Here is a 22,957-nt window from a genome sequence, read left to right on the forward strand (position 1 = left end):
ACAGGGAACAGAGTTTTATTTTCATTTGATTATAGTCCTCTGGTTTCGATACAGATTAAATGAAATCCATGGCATATACTCTGGGCTATGAAATTATATGTCTTTATATATATATATTTAACATGTTTTTCCATACTGTTGAGGCATTTCAGTAGCCTAATAGATACCACAAGCTAGTCTAATGAACTCCGTGGGTGACTTCATGCCATAGTCTATGAAACTCTGACATTTTCATAATTAACCAAAGTCTGGGATCCAGTTCTAAGTTGGTCTTTTGCCCAAGCATGCAATTTGTGAATGTGATTAAGAAGCTGAATTTTATTTTTGAGCACTTGGCTTCAGTTCCTAGAAGCCATCCTACTGAAATCATTTTGTTTCTAAGCATTTCCTTGTGGAGGGTATAATTTCCATAAAACAGTATGTTTTTAGAGATATTTCAGTTCAATAGTCTATATAATGTGATTCTCTCTGTACAACATTCCCTTGCAGGGCTGGTTCTTCTTCATCTTCCAGATTTCAGCTTAAATATCACTTCCTAAGAGTCCTTTCCTGAGGGATCTATGTAGCTTCCACCAGAACATTCTCTACCTCAATTTTTTTTAAACCATTGTAACATACTTACCATCTATGTCTATCATTAACATATTTTAAAGGCCCCAAATATATGGAAACTGTCAACTCCTATTATTGTTTTTCCTGTGTAATTCAGATAATTGTTTATTGACATTTTGAAATTGTTTCTTTTTCCTGACTTTGTGGAAAATTAGAAAAGAGTAATGAAAACAAAGCAAATTTGTTCTGATATTCTTGCCTGAATATATAAGGTCAAAGAACTTAAACAGCTAGCCATTTATTTACACTTAGTTATATACTGAAGTTTATAAGAAGATTTTCAACATAATAAATCTTCTTCAAAGTCCCTGATAGTATTAGTTTTTTTTTTTTTTTTTTTTTTTTTGCGGTACGCAGGCCTCTCACTGTTGTGGCCTCTCCCATTGCGGAGCACAGGCTCCGGACGCGCAGGCTCAGCGGCCATGGCTCACGGGCCCAGCCACTCCACGACATGTGGGATCCTCCCGGACCGGGGCACGAACCCGTGTCCCCTGCACCGGCAGGCGGACTCTCAACCACTGCGCCACCAGGGAAGCCCCCTGATAGTATTTTTTTAAGTACTACTCTCTTCCTTAATGACTCCTCCCCTGATACACCTTAAATTGATTATTGATACTGTCTTCTACCACTTCTGAACATGGTGTGGAATTCTTTCTCTCTCAACCCACCACTCTATAAGTCACCATACATATCTGTATATATGTGTACATAAATATCTATCATATCTGTGATACCTGTAATAAGTACTTACTTATACCTATTTATTTGTAATTATCTATCATATATTTATCTGTCTACCTATGTGTCCATTTTCCTTTATATTTAAAATAGATAACCAACAAGGACCTACTGTATAGCACAGGGTATATTCTGCTCAATATTCTGTAATAATCTATATGGGAAAATAATCTGAAAAAAGAATGGATATATGTATATGTATAACTGAATCACTTTGCTGTATACCTGAAACTAACACAACATTGTTAATCAACTATGTTCCAATATAAAATAAAAATTTTTAATAAAATAAAATAAAATTCTAGTCAGTTCCTTCCTTTCCATCTTTACCACCTTTGCCACTTCTTGGATTCAGGTCAATTTTTTGGTCCGAGATACTGAATTCAACCTCCTGTGTTGCCCCCTCCAGTTCATTCTACCATTACAGAGGGATTTTTTTCTAAAAGTGTATCTCTTCTGCCTAAATTCCCTCTATGGCTCCTGAACGTCTTTAAGATAAAAACTAATATCTTAGGTCCATGTATACACAATTCTTCATGATGTTGCCATTGCTATTTTTCAGTTTTACCTTTTCCTTCTCCCCACTCTGAGCTTAAATATAAAAATGTAGAACTGTTTGTAATGCCTGAAAGTACTCTTCTTTTCCGTGTCTCTGGAATATTTGTGCATTTGTTACTTTCTCTCTGAAATAATCTCAGTGCTTTCCTTATCCCAGTTAACTACTGTGTGTCCTTCAAACTTTGGCTGAGCTATAGTTTCATCATAGATTGAAAATGAGTTTTCAGTCCTCTCATTTCAGGTAACTGCTTCCTATTTCCATAGTGTTGTGACTATCTCTGTCAGTATTTATCACTGTATATTTATTGCTTTTTTTTGTCTGCCTCTTCCACAAGGCTATGAGCTTGTTTAAGAGAAGGATTATGTTTTTATATAAATCTCTGGTATATAGCATAGTGTCTAGCCTAAAATTTATGCTCAACATTGTATATGAATGAAAAAAATAGTTATGGAACCAAGAACATTGGCTCTATTTGAAAAAAATTCTGCAACTGGGAAAAGGAGATGTAAAAGTGATTAATACATAAAATTTTGCCTCAGGTTCTACTTACTGTGTTTCAGGAAATGTTCTAAGTGTTTTTCATTGCAGCTGCATTTGGGCAGTGCAATTATCCCAAGCGATGAATACTATTATTATCCATCTTCATATCAGGACATTGAGACACAGAGGAGTTTATTTACCTAAGGTCATACATTTTCTTAGCCTGGGTTCCTCTGAAAGCACAGTCTGAGGCAAAGAGTTATGTGCTAAAATTTTATTAGATAATGCAAAATCAAGGACACAGGAATTAGGAAAAAGGGACTGAGACTGGGAAAGAGAGAATCAATATAAGGTAGCATTACTGAGCTGATTGGCACTTACCATCAAGTGCAAATGTCTGGGTTTCTCAGGACATCTTCTGAGAGGCTTTATATTGAATGCATCTCAGGACTGTCTATACATTGAAGAAGAGGGAGGGGGAGAATTATTCACGGGTTCATGTGTCCCATTGGTCAAATGTTTTTCCCACATTTATTTCTGGCTGGGGCAAGCACAGGATCCCCTGGCACTGTAGGTCTTTTCATAAACAGGAATGCACCAGAGGAGGGCACTGCAGGGGAGAGACTCTAAGTAGAGTTGATTTGCTTCCTTCTGAAGCCATTTGAAGCCCACGTGTAGACTGTTACAGCAGCAATGGCTAGGATGGAATGGCAGCCAAAGGCCCTGTAGAAGGTATGGCTGAAAGGATCCGCAAAGGTATGTAAGAAAAGTCTGATATGTCTCTATGGTAAATGGTGAAACCCTAATTCAAGTACTGGCAGTCTGAATGTAGATCCTATTGTCAGTGTTACCCTTCAGCTTGGGTAACAGTAGCCCTTGCCCAGTGCTTTGGCAGGACATATGTCACAGAGACACACACAAAATAAAATTATTAAAGAAAATGTGGATGCCTCTCTTTCTGAAACAGCACTACCACAATCCAAAACACCTGCTCTCTTGACTGTATACTGCTTAGACTGCAGGAAAATGCTTCTGCACATTTTTTTCTCTGCATCCTATATCCAAACCCATTATTGTCAGTCATTGGGCTGCTGACATAGAAGACAGACACTGACTTAAAGTACGGGAAGGATGTGATCAGCTGAAACACGTAGGTGAGAGGAAAAGACAAAAAATTGCCAAATGCTTCTCTCAGATAGCATGACTGTAACAAATTCTTACCTAAAAAAATAGTTTTCAGTGTTCCAATTCGCGTTATGGGGGTTTTCAAGAAGGAGCATGATGTTTGCAATAGTTGTATGTGACATGTAAAGTTATTCTCTATGTGGCCATCTGGGTTACTACTGAATGTTAGAATAATGAATGGCTTTATTTTTATAAAATAATTTAGTAGGACTCAATTCATTTTTTTAATCGAAATATATTTGACTTACAATATTACATTAGTTTCAGGTGTACAACATAGTAATTCAATATTTTTATACATTATACTCCAAAGTTACTAAAAATATAGACTGTATAAAAGTTTAAAAATTCAGTTGTATATAAAATCTAGATATTAAATTATATTTGTCCAGTATAATTTGTTTTGCCTATAACTTTAGTAGATAATATTGAATGTTTTAGAGGAAAATATAACTTTCTGAGACATGTATGAAAGACAATTTAATTAATTTAATTTTTACATTTGTTTCAATGTATATTTCTTGATGAAAATAACTCAAGTATTATGAACTCTGAATATAATTAAATGTTATTATTTTAGTTCTTTACATCATTAGATGTCATTAGAACACAAATCATGTAAAAATCTTGGTAATAATAGCATAATTCATGATTTTGCTGAAAGGCACAAATAAATTTATGGGATACAATTATAATAAATTATGAATTATATATGTTTACTTTATACTTACCCAGATATCCTTAGTCAATCAACAGACTCAATCATACAAAAACCAAATATATCTTTCAAGTATTTAGATATAGTGTATGCGTGCCCTAATTTGTACTCATGCCCCAGACTTCACAAATAGTTGGGGTGGTTTTGCCCATGTTTATAATAAATGCCTATACTCTGCTCTACCATACTTCACTCCACTCCACTCAGGTAAAGTACATTACTCCACTCTACTCCTTCACTACACAGCCTCTGTATTGTTTCAGGGATTGGGCCAATTGAGCAACTCATTCCAGTTGAACAGTGGTTACTAAATTGACAAACCGAAGACATCATTTTAGCCCTGTTAAACTATTGGTAGTGTGTTTAACGATCCATATGCAAATATGAAAACAATTATAGATGACAGGGACTAAATATTCCAACTCATAGTACAGTACACCATAAAGCTTTTAGCTATTGAGAAAAGCCCTATTCAAATATCAGCCATCTCCTAGACTCCACACAGAATTTTATTTGTCTTCTTAATTCCTCCTGCTAGAGAAACTGTGATTTTTCTCTTCCCTAACTGAATGAATAACTCAGGTAAATTGCCTGATACTGAAAATTTCATAGAGCATTTGCTTATTATCTTATTTCTGTATAAGACAAAATGCTTTGTGGACTTGTAGAAATTTTATTGGGTAGTGCTAAAAATATTCTTAAAGGATTGTAGTTTTACTGTTTTTTATATATTCTCTTTTGAATGGATTTCCAATAAGGGGCTTCTGAGGAGACAGAGGTAATAAAATATTATATCATTTTTACCTCAAATGCTACCCCATCTCTGCTTTTCCCTGTTGAAGTCATAGGCTCTGGGCAGTACTTTCCAAAGCCACACTGTTGATTTGTTACTTAGCTGTTGTTTTTATGTTTGTTTCCTCCATAATTATAATTTTGGCATGTTGTGCTCAATAAAAATTGGAAAATTATAAAATATTTCATTCTTCATCTCCCTGTAAAGGCCAAAGGAGAAGATATAGCTGCTATACAACTATCTTGAGACAGCACTCTTACAGTTATAAGCCCATCTTAAACCACAAAGTAACTTAAATGTGTTTTTGTTTTTCTCAACAGCTTTATTTTCATCTCTTGAATGTCTCATAGAAATCTCCCTTGATGTAAATGTTTTGTATTTCAATATGATAAAGGTCTTTTTGTTTTTCATCTTTTATATGTAAAAATAAAACAAAACCTCCCCATTTCGTGTTGGTTCTTGCAAAACAATTGATTATTCAAAAACTCTATCTTCACTTACAGGCTATCAATTTCTTGCAACATGCTCCAAGTTAAATTCAGAAATATAGATTACAGGTTTTAATATAGTCTCTGAGGTTTTCTACCAGAAATTTAGTATAGTTAGCTCCATTTCCATGAGATAGCAAAGCCACTCATAGGTCACAGTACTTTAAGAGTAATCCAAATATTCACTCTCAAGTATTCATACAAATGAGACAAAGTATTGGCATCATAATTAAATATTTATAAAACTTCTGCTCTGCTTTTTGTGGGGCACAGATGTATTCTCAGAGTTAAATGCTGATATGGGAGGGAATCAGTTGTCTAGGCATGACAGATTTCTCAACGCCAAGCAGCTCCATGATCCCAGAAGATGTTCTTATGAACTTGACCTGAGTCAAATGACACAAGCAGGACAGCTGGGAGGACAAAGCACACTGGTGAAGGCAGGGAATCTCTCACCCTTCTGGCTGAGTTAGGTCTATAACTTGTATTTGCTACTACAAATATTTGAAATTGATTACGAAGTCATGACATCCAGACAACATATTTCTTACAAAATCATGTTTGTTGCCAGAGACCTAGACAAATTTCCTGTTTCAAGACATATTAAAGCTCATAATCATGATGATTTGTGGCACTCAATTCCCTCCCCAAGCTACAAATAATCAGGATATTTGGCCTAGAATAAGAACTTTTCAAAGTAAATTAAATAATTTCTTTGGAAAATTTTAGAGCAGTGAAAGTTGTGTGTGTGTGTGTGTGTGTGTGTGTGTGTGTGTGTGTATGTGTGTATTGTTGTTGCTGAGGCTGTTTCTTTATATATCTCATTTATTTTTAGGTTATAAAACAGCTTAACCTCTAAGATTAATATTTACCTAAAATACCTATTATTGGAATTATCTAAAGTAACCTCTTTATCCATGGGGAAAATACTGCATACAAACAGGTTGTAGTTATATGTCTTAGAAATTTTTTTTTGAGAGCTGATCTTCTCCTACTAAGGTCAGACAGCTTTTAACATCAAGTGATAGAATTAAATGGCTGTGAAATATTTGGAATGCAAGTTGATACTTTAAAAATTGCAAATGAAAATATTGTAGAAGAAAACAGCTAAAACCAGAATGTTTTATTGAACTCAGAAGTAAAGGGTAGACAATGTAGAGTGCGAAAACTTGAAACAATATGTTTCTAGGGCTAAGGAGCAGTTTATTTAAAGGAGTTTGTGGAATATGGCAATTTACTCAACTGTGGTAGATTATTCCTGTTGTGGATTTTAAAGTATGAGAAATGTAAACTGTTTCATGATCCAGACTATATGTTACATCCCAGAATCTTTATCCATTCCATCAAACTTCATGAGTACTTGCTACACTGAAAATATCCACCAAATACCGGCTTCTCTCCCTCTGAGACTTGCATACAGTAAATTCTTCTACTTTTAGGGCCTTTTCCTCATTCTTTTTTTCAGTCTAGAAAACTCCTTCTCATCCAGCAACAGCCAACTCCAAAATCACCATTGTTTGAAGCCTGCCTTGACTTATTAGGCAAAGTAAATTCATACTTCCATTAATCAACTATTTATAATTATTTACTTATAGATATGAGTTTAATTATTGGAAACCCCAAACCTCAATGTCAAACCATGTATTCTGTAACTGCAGAGAGTTTGTGTTCTTTTCTATATCCTCAAAACTTTCACACTATATTTCTATGTAATAGGTAATTGAATCACATTTGTTGACTCATTGCTGTGCCTCTATACACATTCTGTCTCTCCATCATGTATTTCTTGGTCTGTGTCTCCCACTCTCCTCTCTCCTTCTCTAGATTTCCATCCACACCTTCATCCATGCCACCACAGGATGTGACTTTTAGTTCACCAATTCATATTAAGATATTCACTTGAAAGACATTTTTGAAAATCAGTTACAAAATTCTGTTATCTAGTTTACTTTTTGAGGTTGCAGATAAGACAGTTAAAAAAGACAAGTGATAAACTTATTCTTTAAGATGATATCATCTTGACCACGCAGAGATAAATATTTTGCAATATTCATTCTAGGAGACAGAAGGTACATCAATCTAGAGGTGCCATGGAGCTGCTGAACTTACGCTCTCTTCCTCTAAAATCTCCTGAATGCCATCAATTGATACCTGAGACCCTCAGACCCCCCAAAGACAAGTGAGAGTACACATGTCAATTTGTACATTAAATTTCTGTAAAACTTGACTTCTTTCTTTTTAATTTTAATATAAAATAAATGAAAGTTTTATTTGTTATATCACATTGAAGACCGTTAGTTGAAAAACTTTCTCTTTTAATATCTATATTATGCTCTACAAAGAATTGTATAGGGCTTGTGTTGAAAACACCCTATACTAAAATATGGAAGAGAATTTAGAGCAAACACAAATTTTCCCGGTGAATTTTTATTTTTTTACTCTCCTGTGGTTACTATTTTTTAAGCAGCTTTATTCGAGATATTCATCTACCACACAACTCACCAAAGTGTACAATTTGGTGGTGCTTAGTATATTCACAGTTGTTCAACCATCATCACAATCAATTTCAGAATATGATCTTCATTCCACAAATATTCTGTACCTATCAGCATCCACTCCCCATTTTCCCTCAACTCCTCCTCTCCCCTGTCCCAGGCCTAGGCAACCACTAATCTATAGTCTCTTTCTAGTTGTCTGTTCTGGATATTCCATATAAATGGAATCATAAACCATGTGGTCTTTAGTGAGCTTCTTTCAGTTAACATGTTTTCAAGGTTCATCCATATTGTAACATGTATGTGTACTCTATTCCTTTTTATAGCCTAACAGTATTCCATTGTATGGATATATCTCATGTTATTTATGCATCAGTTGATAGACATTTGGGTCCCTTAAGCTTTTTAGCAATTATAAATAATGCTTTTATGAATATTCATCTACAAGTGTTTGTATGGACATATGTTTTCATTTCTTTTGGGTATATACCTGAGTGGTATTACTGGGTTATATGGTAACTATGTTTAACCTTTGGAGGAACTGTCAAACTACCATTTTTTTTTTTTTTTTACATTTTTTTCCCACCAGCAATGCATAAAAGTTCTAATGTCTTCAGATCCTCACCAGCAATTGTTATTATTTTCTTTTTGATTATAGTCATCCTAGTGAGTGTGAAGTGATAGCTCATCTTGTTTTGATTTGTGTTTTCTTGATGGTTAATGATGTTGAGTATCTTTTCATATGCTAATTGCCCATTAGTGTATCGTCTTTAAAAAATCTCTATTTAGATACTTTGCTCACTTTTAATTTTGATTATGTTTTCATTATTGAGTTGTAAGCATTCTTTGTGTATCATAGTTGAGTACCTTAACATATATATGATTTGCAAAATTTCTCCTATTCTATGGATTTTCATCTTACTTCTTTGATAATGTCCTTCAAAGCACAAAAGTTTTTACTTTTGATGATATCCAATTTATCAATATTTTTCTTTTGATGCTTGTGTTTTTGGTATCATACTTAAGAAACCATTTTCTAATCCGAAGTCAAAAATTTCTATGCCTAGGTTTTCTTCTAAGAGTTTTATAGTGTTAGTTTTGATAGTTAGGTCTTTGATACATTTTGAATTAATTTTTTATATATGGGGTGAGTTCTATTTGTTTTAAAATGTGCAGAATGATAAAAAAAAAATGTATTTGGTTTTTGTTCCTGGTTTCTGACACATAGCTCCTAAAATTCTTGAAATCTCCTGAGTGACAGGAGTGTCTTTTGTATGCTAATAATATCACTGATGACTAGGGGCTCCTGGATATCTTCAGGATTGGGCTGGTCTTCAGAAAGACCAAAGCATGATTAGAGACTTGGAACTTTCAGCCTCACTTCACAACTTTCAGGAAAGGGAAGGGGTTAGAGATTGAGTTCAATCACTAATGATTGATGATTTATTCAATCATGCCTACATTATGAAACCTCACGGGGTTCAGAGAATTTTGGGGTTGGTGACACACTGATGGCTTTGGAAGGTCATGTGCCTTCAGAGAACATGGAAGTTCCATGCACCCACCTTACTCACCTGTACGTTGCCTTATGCATCTCTTCCATTTAGCTATTTCTGAGTTGCATCCTTTATAACATACCAGTGAACATAAGCAAAGTGTTTTCCTGAGTTATGTGAGTTGTTCTAGCAAATTATCAAACTTAAGGATAGGGCTTAAGTTATTTATTTACTTATTTATTTATTTATTGCTGGTTGGTGAAACATACAAGTGGGCTCTGGAATTTGTGTCTGGTGTCTGAAGTGGTAGCAGTCTTGTAGGCTTAAGCCCTTAAGTAGTGGGTACTGTGCTAATTCCAGATAGTAAATGTCAGAATTAAATTGAATTGTTGGCTACTCAGCTGATGTTGGCAAATCAAAGATTCACAGAATTGCAATGCTGTTTTGACTGTTATTAGAAACCTTCCTCCCTTCTCTCTCTCTCTCTTTCTCACTAACATAAATTAAGTACCATGGTAGAAACAGTAATGCTTAACAAAATCCATTTTCTCTCTTATGCTTCCTAGCTCCAATGCAATTAAGGGTTAATGGATCTTTGAGCAGCTCAGCAGTGAAAATCCCACCTACGATTCTTCAGTCTCTCTTTCCTGCTGCTGAGACTTCAGAAGATATTTTTGAGATGTCATACTGGCCATCAGATCAGTCCCTGAGTGATTATGTGGCGTAGAGACCTCTGCTGAGCTATGTTAGATATATAGCATGAACAATGAATACACTTCTATCGTGTTAAACCATAGTTTTTGTTTTGTTTGTTTTGGCTACCACAGGATGGCATAGCCTATCCTAACATAGGTCCTTCTACTAATAATTTTCCATTAGCTCTTCAACTCTTAAGAGGTAGAATAATTTTCATGGAGTAATTTGGTGAAATTGTTTGCCTCTGCTTATTTAACAGAATGACCTTAAGAGTATAATTTTTAGATTACAAAATGTCTTACATGAGCTAGCATAATTTTTCTTCATAGTGTTCCTGAGTTAAGCGGAGTTGTATTAATATTCACACTTTAAAGATAAGGATACCAGGGTTTAAAATGGTTAAGGAAATTAATCACTTAACATTGCATGCCTAGCCAGCAGCAGATTTGTCTATTTCCTTCTGGTCAGTACACTTTTTGCAATCCTGAGCTTTCAAGACTTCTAGGCCTCTCTTTCTATTGTTTACTCGTAATTGTCTATGTTTCTGGATAAAATGAATATTTCATGCTGTCTGATGATTTAGAGTATTTCAAATAAATAATATATTCAATAACAATATCAGTCCAACAGATAATGATTAGATTTTTCCTCAAGCTTTTTTTCAAAGGTTATGTATACATAAAACATTAAAGAATCAAGTGTGATCATGGGCCATTCAAGGTAGCTTTAGAGAAATTTTATTTTTTGTAATTTTATTTCTTGTAGTGTTCTTATCTGGCTTCGGTATTAGGGTAATGATGGCCTTGTAAAATGAGCTTGGAAGTGTTCCCTCCTCTTTTGTTTTTGGTAGAATTTGAGGATTGGGTTAATTCTTCTTTAAATGTTTCAAAGAATTCACCAGTGAAGCGATCTGGTCCTGGGCACTTTGTTGTTTTTGTTAGGAGGTGTTTGATTACTCATTCAATCTCCTTATATTGGTCTGTTCGGATTTTCTATTTCTTCATGATTCAGTCTCGGTAGGTTGTATGTTTTTAGAAATTAATCCATCCTTTTCTTATCCAATTTGTTGGCATATAATTGTTCATAACAGTCTCATATAGTCCTTTGTACTTTTGTGATTTTCAGTTGTAAGATCTCCTTTTTCATTTCTGATTTTATTTATTTGAGTTTTCTCTTTTTTCTTTAGTCTTTATTTGATAAAGTTTTGTCAGTTTTATTGTTCTTTTAAAAAAACCAACTCTTAGCTTCATTGATTTTTTTTCTATTGTTTTCTAGTCTCTATTTCATTTATTTTTGCTCTAACATTTATTATTTTCTTCCTTCTGCTCACTTGGGGCTTTATTTGTTCTTTTTCCAGTTTCTTGAGGTGTAATCTTAGGTTGTTTATTTGAGATCTTTCTTTTATCTTAATGTAGGTATTTATCACTATAAAATTCCCTCTTAGAACTGCTTTTGCTGCATCCCACAAGTTTTGGTGGTATGCTGTGTTTCCAAGAAATAAAAGGCATTCAAATTGTAAAGTGAGAAATAAAATTGTCTCTGTTTGCAGATGACATAATCTTATATATAGAAAACCCTAAAGACTGCACCCCAAAACTGTTAAAACTAATAAACAAATTCAGTAAATTTACAGGATACAAAATCAACATGCAAAAAACAGTTGTGTTTCCACACACACAAACAACGAACTATCTGGAAAACAAATTAAGAAGACAATCCCATCTACAGTGAGGAAGTGATGGTCAAGGGGTACAAAGTTTCAGTCATGCAAGATCAATACATTCTGGAGACATACTAAATAGCCTAGTGCCTATAGCTAACAGTACTGTGTTGTATACTTAAAATTTGCTAAGAGAGTAGGTCTTATGTTGTGTTCTTATCACACACACACACAATAATAATAATAATAAAGGAGGTGGGAGGAAACTTTGGGAGATGATGGGTATGTTTATGGCCTTGATAGTGGTGATGGCTTCGCAGATGTATAATTATCACCAAATCCACCAAGTTGTATACCTTAAATATGTACAGCTTTTTACATGTTGATCATACCTCAATAAAGTGGTTTAAAAAATAAATTATGCAGTTTAATAATTCTAGTAAATATTACATACCCAATGTATGTATGGCATTACATACCCAATGTAATATTACATTACACTTTGCTACAGCAAAGCTCATTGGGTATGGCACATTATCATCTCCAGGTAAAACTGTGATATAAATTATCAAGACTGTGTTCTTTTATAAAGATTGCATGACAGCAACATTGAGATGAATTTATGGAAAAAAGTTTTGTATGGTAACGCCTTACTATATCACTACTGCGTAGGACATGGGTTCCTCTTACCCACCCATCGACCCAAATGGTGAAGAAAACAAAATGTAATTAGTTTGAGGCATTCCTTTCTAGAAGGTTGAGTATTCATGGTGTGGTTGTAAAATATTGTGTCATCATGCAATATTTGAAGGACTGAACTCCTTATAAAATATTAAATATTGAAAATATTAAATCTAATTTGTAAAGTTTTTTTCTTCCTTTCCAAAGATACATATGCACAATAGTTTATATACTTCACTGTTCTGAGATTTATTCAATACTGAGGTGCCACGTGATGGCAATCAGTGCTCCTCTGGCAAAGGGATTTCCAGGCAAGGAGGCCAATGGGTTTGACAATTCTCTTACTTAATGGACCAAGAAAATGCAATCACAAGCCTAACCCTTGAAAACATAAGTGTGATGTATTGTGTCCAAAAACCATGTACAGTGACATGTTAATAGTTGGGACTCAGTGAATTAAATAATGCATCTCTACTGAACTGATTCTCAGAATGTTTAATGTGCTAATGTGTGTTTTGAATTTCTCCAAAGAAGATAAAGTCAAAAATGTCTTTAATGTTGTTTAGCAATACAAACTTATCTTTGTGGAATTTATTTTGAAGGAATGTGATTTGAGAAATATAAGTATATTTAATATAACTCTGAGCTAGGATGTCTTAGATCCCTATTAGCTCTGAAGCCCGGGCAAGCTATTTGATTTCTGGACTTCAGTTAATAATACTCCTGCCTGTGTCATGAGGAGGGCTAAGGAGACCACAAGGTCCAGGGAGTTAGGACTGTCTATAGCCATCATTATATGTCTATCACCAAACAGTACAATAAATATTTATTGAAGATTTCAATAAAACAGCATATTTATATTCGTAATACACATACATAACTGGATAATTATCAAGCACTTGACAAGTATAAAATATTATTTCATAACATTAGAATGACTCATCTCAACCAAACATAATTTCTAAAGTTTTATGTCTGCCATTGTAATTTTGGGTGACTCAGGATTTTTTTTCCTATTGTGTAGAGTCTCATAATTAGCCATGTATAATGAATATTCTTAGTATCAAATATTGTCTCAGTAATAATCTTGGAAGGAGAACAGTAGTAGTATGTAAAAAAATGAAGGAAATGAATGATAGGTAGAGAATTATATTATAGAATGCTATTAGCATTGATCCTGTTTAGTTTTTACATAATTTGTATTTGGCTCAAGAATAATTACTACAGAAAATGAGATGAAACATTTCTGTGGCATAACAGATTACTGACAGTGACATAACTATTTTAAGTCACTAAAAATGAATTGAGTTGGTGACAGTAACAAAGCTTAGAGTCAAGAGTGTCAGACCTGGGATTTTTTCTCTTACGGCTTTTCATTAGAATAACTCTTCATGCTTTTATCACTTCCTCCACTGCTACTCTGTCCTCTTCTAATAGTGACTTACGAATTTATTTGCACTGGTAGATACCTCACACAATATTTATTTTAATAATCTTGACTTGAAATCTTGTTTCAATTTTTCAAAAAAGAAAAATTTATGAAAATAGTAAGACTTCTAAGCCCCTACATTTTGAACAAAGCGTTTGAGCCAGTTAGAAGATTTTCGTAGATTCATCACTTCAACCTAAGTAGAACTGCCAGTCAGGTAGTGTATATGATGATCCCAAGAAATTTTTTATTTTAACCAAATCACTGACTGTATCTATTACCAATTCAGAAGCAGGTCTGTGAGGGCAGCATGCATTTATTCCAGATATAAATCCCTGAAGAAATCAGCCATATGTGCATTATACCCACAGGGATGTAATTGACTGATAATTTGTACAGAAAGAAACAAAAAAGTGTTTTTGAAAGTGAGAACACAAATTAACATCTGATTTCAAAGGTACACTTACATTTCTTTACTTCACATAAATTATAATTCATGAGAATGGAAATTGAATATTTCAGAGAAGAGGAAAAATAATATCACATTGTTTTTTTCCTGGTCCAAAGCCGAAGTAGACTTGTGCAGCTGTGGAAAAAAAAAAAAAAAAAAGGCGTTCAAAGACTCTCAACAGGCATGCTTCAATAAGATATCCTACTGTTCTAGAAAATGCCTCAACAGAAAGGTCAATTTTTAAGAAATCCTTCAAAGGAATAAACCAAACTTAAAAGAAATTTGTCTGGGATCCTAGGTAACCTTCCTTCGCCCCTTCTGAGTTGATTCTGTTTCATGTCAGAGACACACCAGACAAGTGGATGTGAAAGGAAAGGGCAATTCGAGCCTTACTGGCTGATCCATGACAGCCATTCTTAGTAATGTTTCCTCCATTGTCAACACTTCAAATAGAAACTATAATATGGATATTGCCAGTGAGAGATTTGGAAAATGTACCACAGAAATGACTTACCCCCTCTCACTGACCACTCCCCGCCTCCACCACCAAGAGTACGTCAGAGCTTATCAAGAGACTGTAAGAGAATTTTTAGGCAAATTAAGAGTCCCCTCCCTGCCTCAAGAGGGAGGGGGTATGGGGATATATGTATAAGTATAGCTGATTCACTTTGTTATACAGCAGAAACTAACACAACATTGTAAACCAATTATACTCCAATAAAGATGTTAAAAAGCGAAGAGTCTCCTCCTGCCTCATCGTTACCTTATTCAGTGGCATCCTGGCATTTCACAACAAAGCCTTTGACGATAAGTTTTGATGGAGCATTCCAACTCCAGAAAGTATGTTAGGGAATTTTAAACAGAAGCTGTTTACTCTTAAGTTTTCAGTAGATTCAGGATTTTCTTTGAATGTTCTAGCGTCGACAGGTGCCACAGGTAACAAACTAGAATTTTGTGTTGGTTTTAAAATGTTAAGAGAAAAGGAAAGACAATTTTTCTCCATATAGCAATAGTGTGCCTCAAAAGAAATACATAATTTCGACTCTTAAGTCACTGCTATTTCTACCACATCATGTTTCCCAGTACCACCGTGATGATTTTTCTCTACACTATTATAAATACAGGAAATTTGCCATATTCTTTGCTCTTTTGGCTCATTGAACTATGAGCTTTAAATGCACTATTTAATATACAGTGGTAAAAATTTCCCACACTGTTTCAGGACTACAGCTCTTAGAGTATGCAGATATATACATATCTGGAATCTACATATCTACATATCTATATTCCAATATTTCTACTCTCACCCCCATTCCTTTCTACTCTCAGTCAAGAAAGAAAACCCACTCTGCAAAGGCTAAAATAAGGTGCCATATTGTACCTGGGCAACTCTAACCAATTTCTAGTCACCCCCACTCACTCTATTCTCTTTTTCAATCTCAGACAAATACCACTCCCAGACAAATATTTTGAAAACTTAACTTTCATTGCTTAATCCCTTGATGAAGAAGCCGCCGTGGCCTCTCATTTCCCACTGTATCATGTTCACATCCATCAGCCTGACTGCAGCTCTCTGCATAAATAACGGAGCCACAACCTATGGCCCACTCTTCTAGAACAAATAGCAGTCTTTCGGGGAAAAAAAAAAAAAAAGTTTTCCCTGCTTTCTCCTTTCCTTGGTTATATTTATTCCCAGTCCTGTGATTTTGCTATTGCTGTCACTCCCCAACCTGGACGTTTTTTGTTGCTGTTGTTCTTGAATTGTTTAAATAAAACTATTATTAATGACTCACCCTTTCCATGAAGACTTCTCTGGATATTCCTGGAAATGGGACAGAGCATCCCTCTCTCTAATGCTACAGCTTCCCTTAGAGTGAGTCATGCAGAGTCGGTCACTTCATTTTGGGCTAAGGTTGCCATGACTGTTAGTTTTCTCTTTCTGTATTTATGGTACCTCTTCATGGGACCATAACTAATAATTATCTTGGTTTTTTGGTGACTACTACTGGCTATATACTTAGGAGGACCTCCATATGTATTTTATTTTAGCAAATATATGACTTATTTGAGAAGAAAAGTAGGGAGAAATTAATCTTTCCCTCTCTCTCAATCTCTTTCTGTTTCTTAATGAACTACACAAATTTTGGGTCAGGCAGACAAGAGTTCCCCATGTAATTTCAAACTAATTACTAACTAGTTTCTAAAACCCTCTATGTCTCAGTTTCCTCTGATAGATAACAAGAAGAGCATCTGACTTATGCTTTATGTAAGGAGTAAATAATATAATCATATATGTGAGGCCATTAGCACTATTCCTGGCATATAGTAGGTACTTAATAGATGGTGTTTTTTTTCTAATTTCAGAGAGAGAGAGTCTAATGATTAAAAGAATAAGCCTTAAGAAACACAAATCAGGCTTTAAATTCTAGCCCTATCATTTATTAATTTGCTAAGGTCTCTAAACCTCTGTGTTTCTTATTTTTCTCCTTTCCAACATTTGGATAGTACTTTCTGTAAAACATTGAGGTGATTGCACGGGTAATAAAGATGTGACCAATATGTCAGCAAGCATGATGTGTGATCACTGAATAAAGTTTAATGAGATAGTGGGAGAAAATATAACCTCCTCGTGTCCCTGGAGGGAACACTCAGACAGCTTTCTGTGCCTTTCCTCTCATTATTAGGTAAAAGGAGATCTGACTATTACTTTCAGTTGAAACACAGGCTCAATTCAGTCACCAGAATGTTTAGTCTGATAGAGCAGTGAAAACTGCAAACCTGATTTAACATGCAACTTAACCCCTCAACCAGCTGGCACCTGTTACAGGCTGGGACTTAACAGTGGTGCAAGGGCTCTGATGCTTCTCCCTTCCAGCTCATCATCTCTCCCAGTCCTAGCTTCATTTCGGGATCAAAGATGGAGAGAGGGAGAAGAAGTAATACCTGGGTGGCTTTGTGCTTTCCGGTCATCAGATAGTTAAAGCTGGCAGCTCTTAGAGAAATGTCACGTAAATGATCACAGCCGATGCTTTAGGGGGCTTTTTGAATGTTTTCTTTAGCCAGTTTTTCTCATGGTTCCTTTAGTCCCAGCAGATGCATTTCTACTCTAGGCCCTTGACTCCTGTTTCAGCTACTACTCACCAGCTGAACATCCTTCCCCTGGGGTCTTCTCATGCCTCCAGAAGCCCCAAGACAGACCTTGGAAGACCTAAGATAATTCTACACCAAGGCTCTCTTCCAGATGGCTCACAGCCAACTCTCATGCATCATCCCTTGTTCTAGCAAACTAGATCATGTCTCTTTGATTGCCTATTTAGCCTCTCAGCTTATAGATTTCCAAGTATGTGTTGTATCTAAGCCATAGTCCATTGTAACTTTCTTAGGCACGAATAAGATGTCAATCCTTTGCGTCCCCCTTAAGTCCTTGTCTTCCCAACCACAAAAAGGGGGGGGGGTGACTCACAGCAAGGTAATTGCTCTCTCTGAAGAGATACCTACACACATCTTTTCTCTCAAACTTTTTTTTAGACCCTTGATCTGGATGAAGGGTCCAAGACAGAAGGAAAAGGTTCTTATGGCCACTTCCAGCATAATGTTTTATATGGAGTGGGCAGGCTGCCTCATGCTCACTTTGGTGTCTATGCTGCTATCTGTCTTGTTGTACCTCAGTCAAAACTGAGAAGGAAAGAAAACCGAGGAGGAATCCTGTTATTAGTAACAAAGCACAGAGCAGTGCCTGGCACCAGGAGTGGCTGTATAATCTGCTGAGCCAGTACAAAATGAATCTTCAGGTCCTCTTGATCACAAATTATTAAGTTTCAAGATCACACTAGTAGGGCATTAAACTGCCCATCCAAGTGGGCGGTCCTGTGTGACAGCGCAAGATAACTGCCCATGAAGTTGGCCCTAGAAAACAGATGGTAGAAATAGTCATTGTCATTCGTCCTTTGGCTCCAATCCCACATAATCCCACTTTGCTCAGATGTGCCCGCATGGTCCTAGCAGCACTGAAATCTTACTGATAATCCATTACCAAAGACCTCACTGCGGCACATTTGTGCACGGTTCAGAGCTGATTTCATGCTGAAACAAAAGCCAGTCCATTTAGATCCGGACCAAAAATAACCAGAATTAACTGGTTACTTCCCTGATAAGGAAATAGGGACTCATTAATATCCTTTGTCACTTATTTTTTCTGATTCCATGCAGTTGAAAAGAGCAAAGATGTGTGAAATGCTTACAAAGAACTACCACCTAGACTAGTAGCCTCTTTGTTTTAGCTTTGAGAAAATAATAGCAGAGCAACGAGACAAAAACAGAGTCCTATAATCAGGAATATTGAGGATGAAAGGACAACATGCTATCCATCAACGTACCTAATGTGTGTCATTATTTCCATTAAAGTATTTTGTGTTGGGAGAAAATAAGACATTTCTTGGAAGGGGGCAGTTTGCCTTTCTGATTCAATGGCACAGAATTGAGCATCCCCGAGGGAAGGTTCAGCGAGAGCTCACACAGTCAGCACCGAGATGCAGACACTGCAGATACCATCCATCTCTCTGACACATGCAGGGACTCATTGTGTGGCTGCCAGACACGGTGGCTGAGATGAGAATGTTACAGAATACAGAAAAGGAAACCGTGTTGTTGAGCTCATTATTGCTCTTATCTGTGAATAGCTCCATAAAGCAGTTCTGAGGAGCATTATTCCGAGATGAAGAAACAGAGATTCAGTCTGTGGCCATCATAACCCAGGCAGGCAGTCAAGGAGTTAAGTGAATGATGCCCGGGGAAGGTAGAAACTCTAGGTGTCTGCAGTGAGGAGGGGATTGCATCTTTTTAGAGCAATAGTTTTGATGCAGACACTGAGTCAGATCAGCCACCTTTGGAGATTGATGATATTCCAGCCTCTCCCATTCCTTGAATTCCAAACCAAAATAACAAAGAGTGCCCGATAGGAAAGACATCACTGTCATCATTGGAAAAGGCAATTAAAATGGTAGTGTGTGTGTGTGTGTGTGTGTGTGTGTGTGTGTGAGAGTGTGTGTGTGTGTACATGCATGTGTTTATAGTGGGAGGGTGGAGTGCAGAGTGAGAAACTCCAGTTACAGTTCATGTCTGGGGCTCTTCACTGATTGGAAGAGAAAACAACAAGGAGAAAAATATAACAGTCATCTGGAAAAGGCAGACAAGGGCAAAGCGCTTTGCAGAAACAAAGCAAAACAAACATAGCAAAAAGGGACAGTGTAGGGTCATTTGGGGTTCTATGACAAGGAAATGGTTTAAGTCTCAGAAATGGTTCCAGTCTCAGAAGAGGAGCACTGGGGACTGGGTCATAACTGCACCTTATCACATCTCACTGCCATTTACAAGGATTGTAAGGTTTCCTGCTGTGCTTTGGGATACATGATTTGATCTGTGACTTCTAAATCTGCATGATATTGATTCTTGGTAAAGGGATATCATACTGTGTAAGGATCCATACCTCCTGCTGCCCACCCCTCCACCTTTTATTTTAAGCAAAACTTGTTTCAGGAAAGAGGGCAGTTAGTACAAAAATCTATCAGAAGGCGTCTCAACCTGTCCTCCAGTCTCCAGCCAGGAACTCCCTGGAATGAGGCCATGCAACTCTTCTTACTTGTTAGGCCATGGCCTATTTTTCCAGGCTGTTGTATAAGACAAATCCATTGCCTCATTTCTCATAGCCTCTATACAAAGGAAAAAAGCAGACAGATCTTCCCAAACTCAGACAGAATATTGTGCACAGCCAAGTGGGCTGAAAAAAAGCACGCTGCCAAATTGGCTAGCACAGCTCCATGCCCTGCTCTCTTTCCAGAGTTTCAGCAACAACAACAAAGATGCTGGACCCCCCTCCTCCCCATACATGAAAGAGAGAGCTCAGATGCTTCTGTTTGGATAGAATCAGGACTCTGAAAAGCAAGCAAGAGATGTTGCCGTCAAGCCTCAATGCTCTTCAGAAGTATCGGAGCGAGGTCTGGTAACCAATGTTTCTTAAAAATCAAATCTGAAGCAGAAAAACTTCATGTCAGAGAGATGAACACTGAAATGACCTAAATCATTGCCACGTACAGGACAAGGCATTTACACACACAGAAGGGTCCTGGGTCAAGTTCAGCTTCTAAAGGATTGTCAACATTCCTAACAAGCATGCTACGATCATTATAATCCTAATAAAGAGTTAATAATAGCCCTGCTTTATGAGTTGCCTTAGTTTCAGGCACCGTGACAAGCTCTTCGCATAGTTTATTTTATCTCATTTTCACCACAACCCTGAAATTTTTCCAACTTTACAGATGAGAATGCTGGAGTTCAGAGACGTTCATATACTCGCTCCAGCCAACAGCGGCAGTCAATACTCAGTGTCAGGATAGGCTGATGCGAATGTTTCCTATTGTGAAACCACTTCCCATATACTTCAGCTGCTCTTAAAATGAACAATGATGGGGTTTTCATTCTCAATGGCTTCATCAGTACTTATGGTGTGTAGAGTAATAAACTTCCACGACAGATGATATTTTTACCCTTAGAGAATTAAAAATCCCTAAAAGGATCTTCTTTACATGAACTTAATTTTGAGGGGAAAATATCTTTGAGATTATCAACAACTAAGGAAGAATTACAACAACTGGAACAGATCTTTCCTTGCCTATCCAAGTGATGGATCTCTCTTTCTCTGTCTCTGTCTCTCTGTCTCTGTCACTGTCTCTCTTTGTTTCTGTCTCTCTCTGTTTCTCATTCATTCATTTGATCACAGAACTTCTTATGCCCATGCTATACATCGTGAAGGCCAACTCCCATCTGCTCTCTTTTCTCATAGCCCAGTAATGAGGCACTCAGACTGTAGGGACCACATTCCCAGTGTCTGCAGGGCCTCTGGTGGTGGCCAGGAGATTGGAAACTCTACAGCTTCAAAACACTCCATCAAGCCATTCAGCTGGTGGCGTTTCACATAATGCTACATGATTAAAGACCATGAAGGTTAAACATTCTAACCAGACACATATGTCTAGCAATGGTCTTTTGAAAACCTTCATTCTAAGGAACCATCTGGACATTCCAGGTGATCTCCATGCCTACTGATGGGGGTCTACTCTATCATACATAATAGTGTGTGTAATCCAGCAGAGAGCGTATTTGATGGCCCCTTTTGTTTTAGCTTCCTTAAGAAGAGAGCCAAAGACTGACTTCACTTTCATCAAAAGAATATTGTTACACATAAATAAGAATGCCCTGGCTCTTAAAGAGTGTTAGAATTTAGAACTTGTTCCTGAGCAGTGTAGAGATTCAGTTTCTAATTGTGACTCTGAAGACGAAGAGAGAGGATTCTGAGCATAGATACTGAAAGTGCCAAGGGATGAGTTTCAGCTGGACCCAAGGAATACCCTCTAACTTCAAGAGCAGTTCAGGATTTGATTAGATTCCTTGGCTCTCAGAGAGCAAGATATTCATAAAATCTGAGAGTCAGACGAGATCTTAGTAGTTGTCTCTCCAGTACACTATTTATACAAAGGAAGAAAAGGTCAGAAGCCTGGGAGCTTGAAGAATGAACCTCACTCAGATTCCTGGACTTCAGATTCACGGGACAGACCATTTTCCTCAAAAACAAACTGGATATGTTCAAAGAGAGACTGGATTAAAATCTGTTTGGAAGGTTGCAGTGATGATTCAATGTTTAGATAGGTAAAAATGGGTCAAGGATTATTTTCAATTCTAACAGTCTATGATATTGCAGCTATTGTACCTGGGATAAATGGTATAATCTTGGTAGGTGATAATATACTAGATAACCTTCTTAAGACTCCTCCCTATACTAAGAGTATACACAGTCAGAAGCAATATCCATGATTACAAAAAAACATTAGGATACATTCAACAAAAATTACTTCAACATATATATATATATATATATATATATATATATATATATATATATGTATATATACATATGTATGTATACATTGCATATATGTAATTTTACCCAGATCATTTTAATAAAATACCTAAAGAAGCATTGTGCTAATACGATGCTTCCCCATCTCTCTTTCAGGAGGTGATTTCTTAACACATATTTTTTACTATGTAGTGTAAAGTCTTCCAAAGAATGTTGAATTTGATTGGAAACTGATTTGTGAGACACAAAATGGAATTTATAAAATGTAATGCTTTGCGGTGGACCACAGCATTCATCCATTTAATATTTACAGTTTGGAATCTTCAAAACAAACTCTAGAGGCTGCTGCCATTTTGTGATGTGCATTTTGCTAAGTAATGGACATAAAGGTCAGCATGCAAAAAAGAGTCTCTTAAGCAGATAAATGAGATTGCTCAACTAACACTTTTGCTATGATTAAATTGAATTCAGCCAAGAATTTTCGAACTTCTATTCTTTGACATTATCAACTAAGCAGTATTTCTCATTAAGTGTCTGAAGTGTCAATTAAACATTTCTGTCATG

The sequence above is a fragment of the Phocoena phocoena genome, chromosome 4 (assembly GCF_963924675.1).
Source record: "Phocoena phocoena chromosome 4, mPhoPho1.1, whole genome shotgun sequence".
NCBI lineage: Eukaryota > Metazoa > Chordata > Mammalia > Artiodactyla > Phocoenidae > Phocoena > Phocoena phocoena.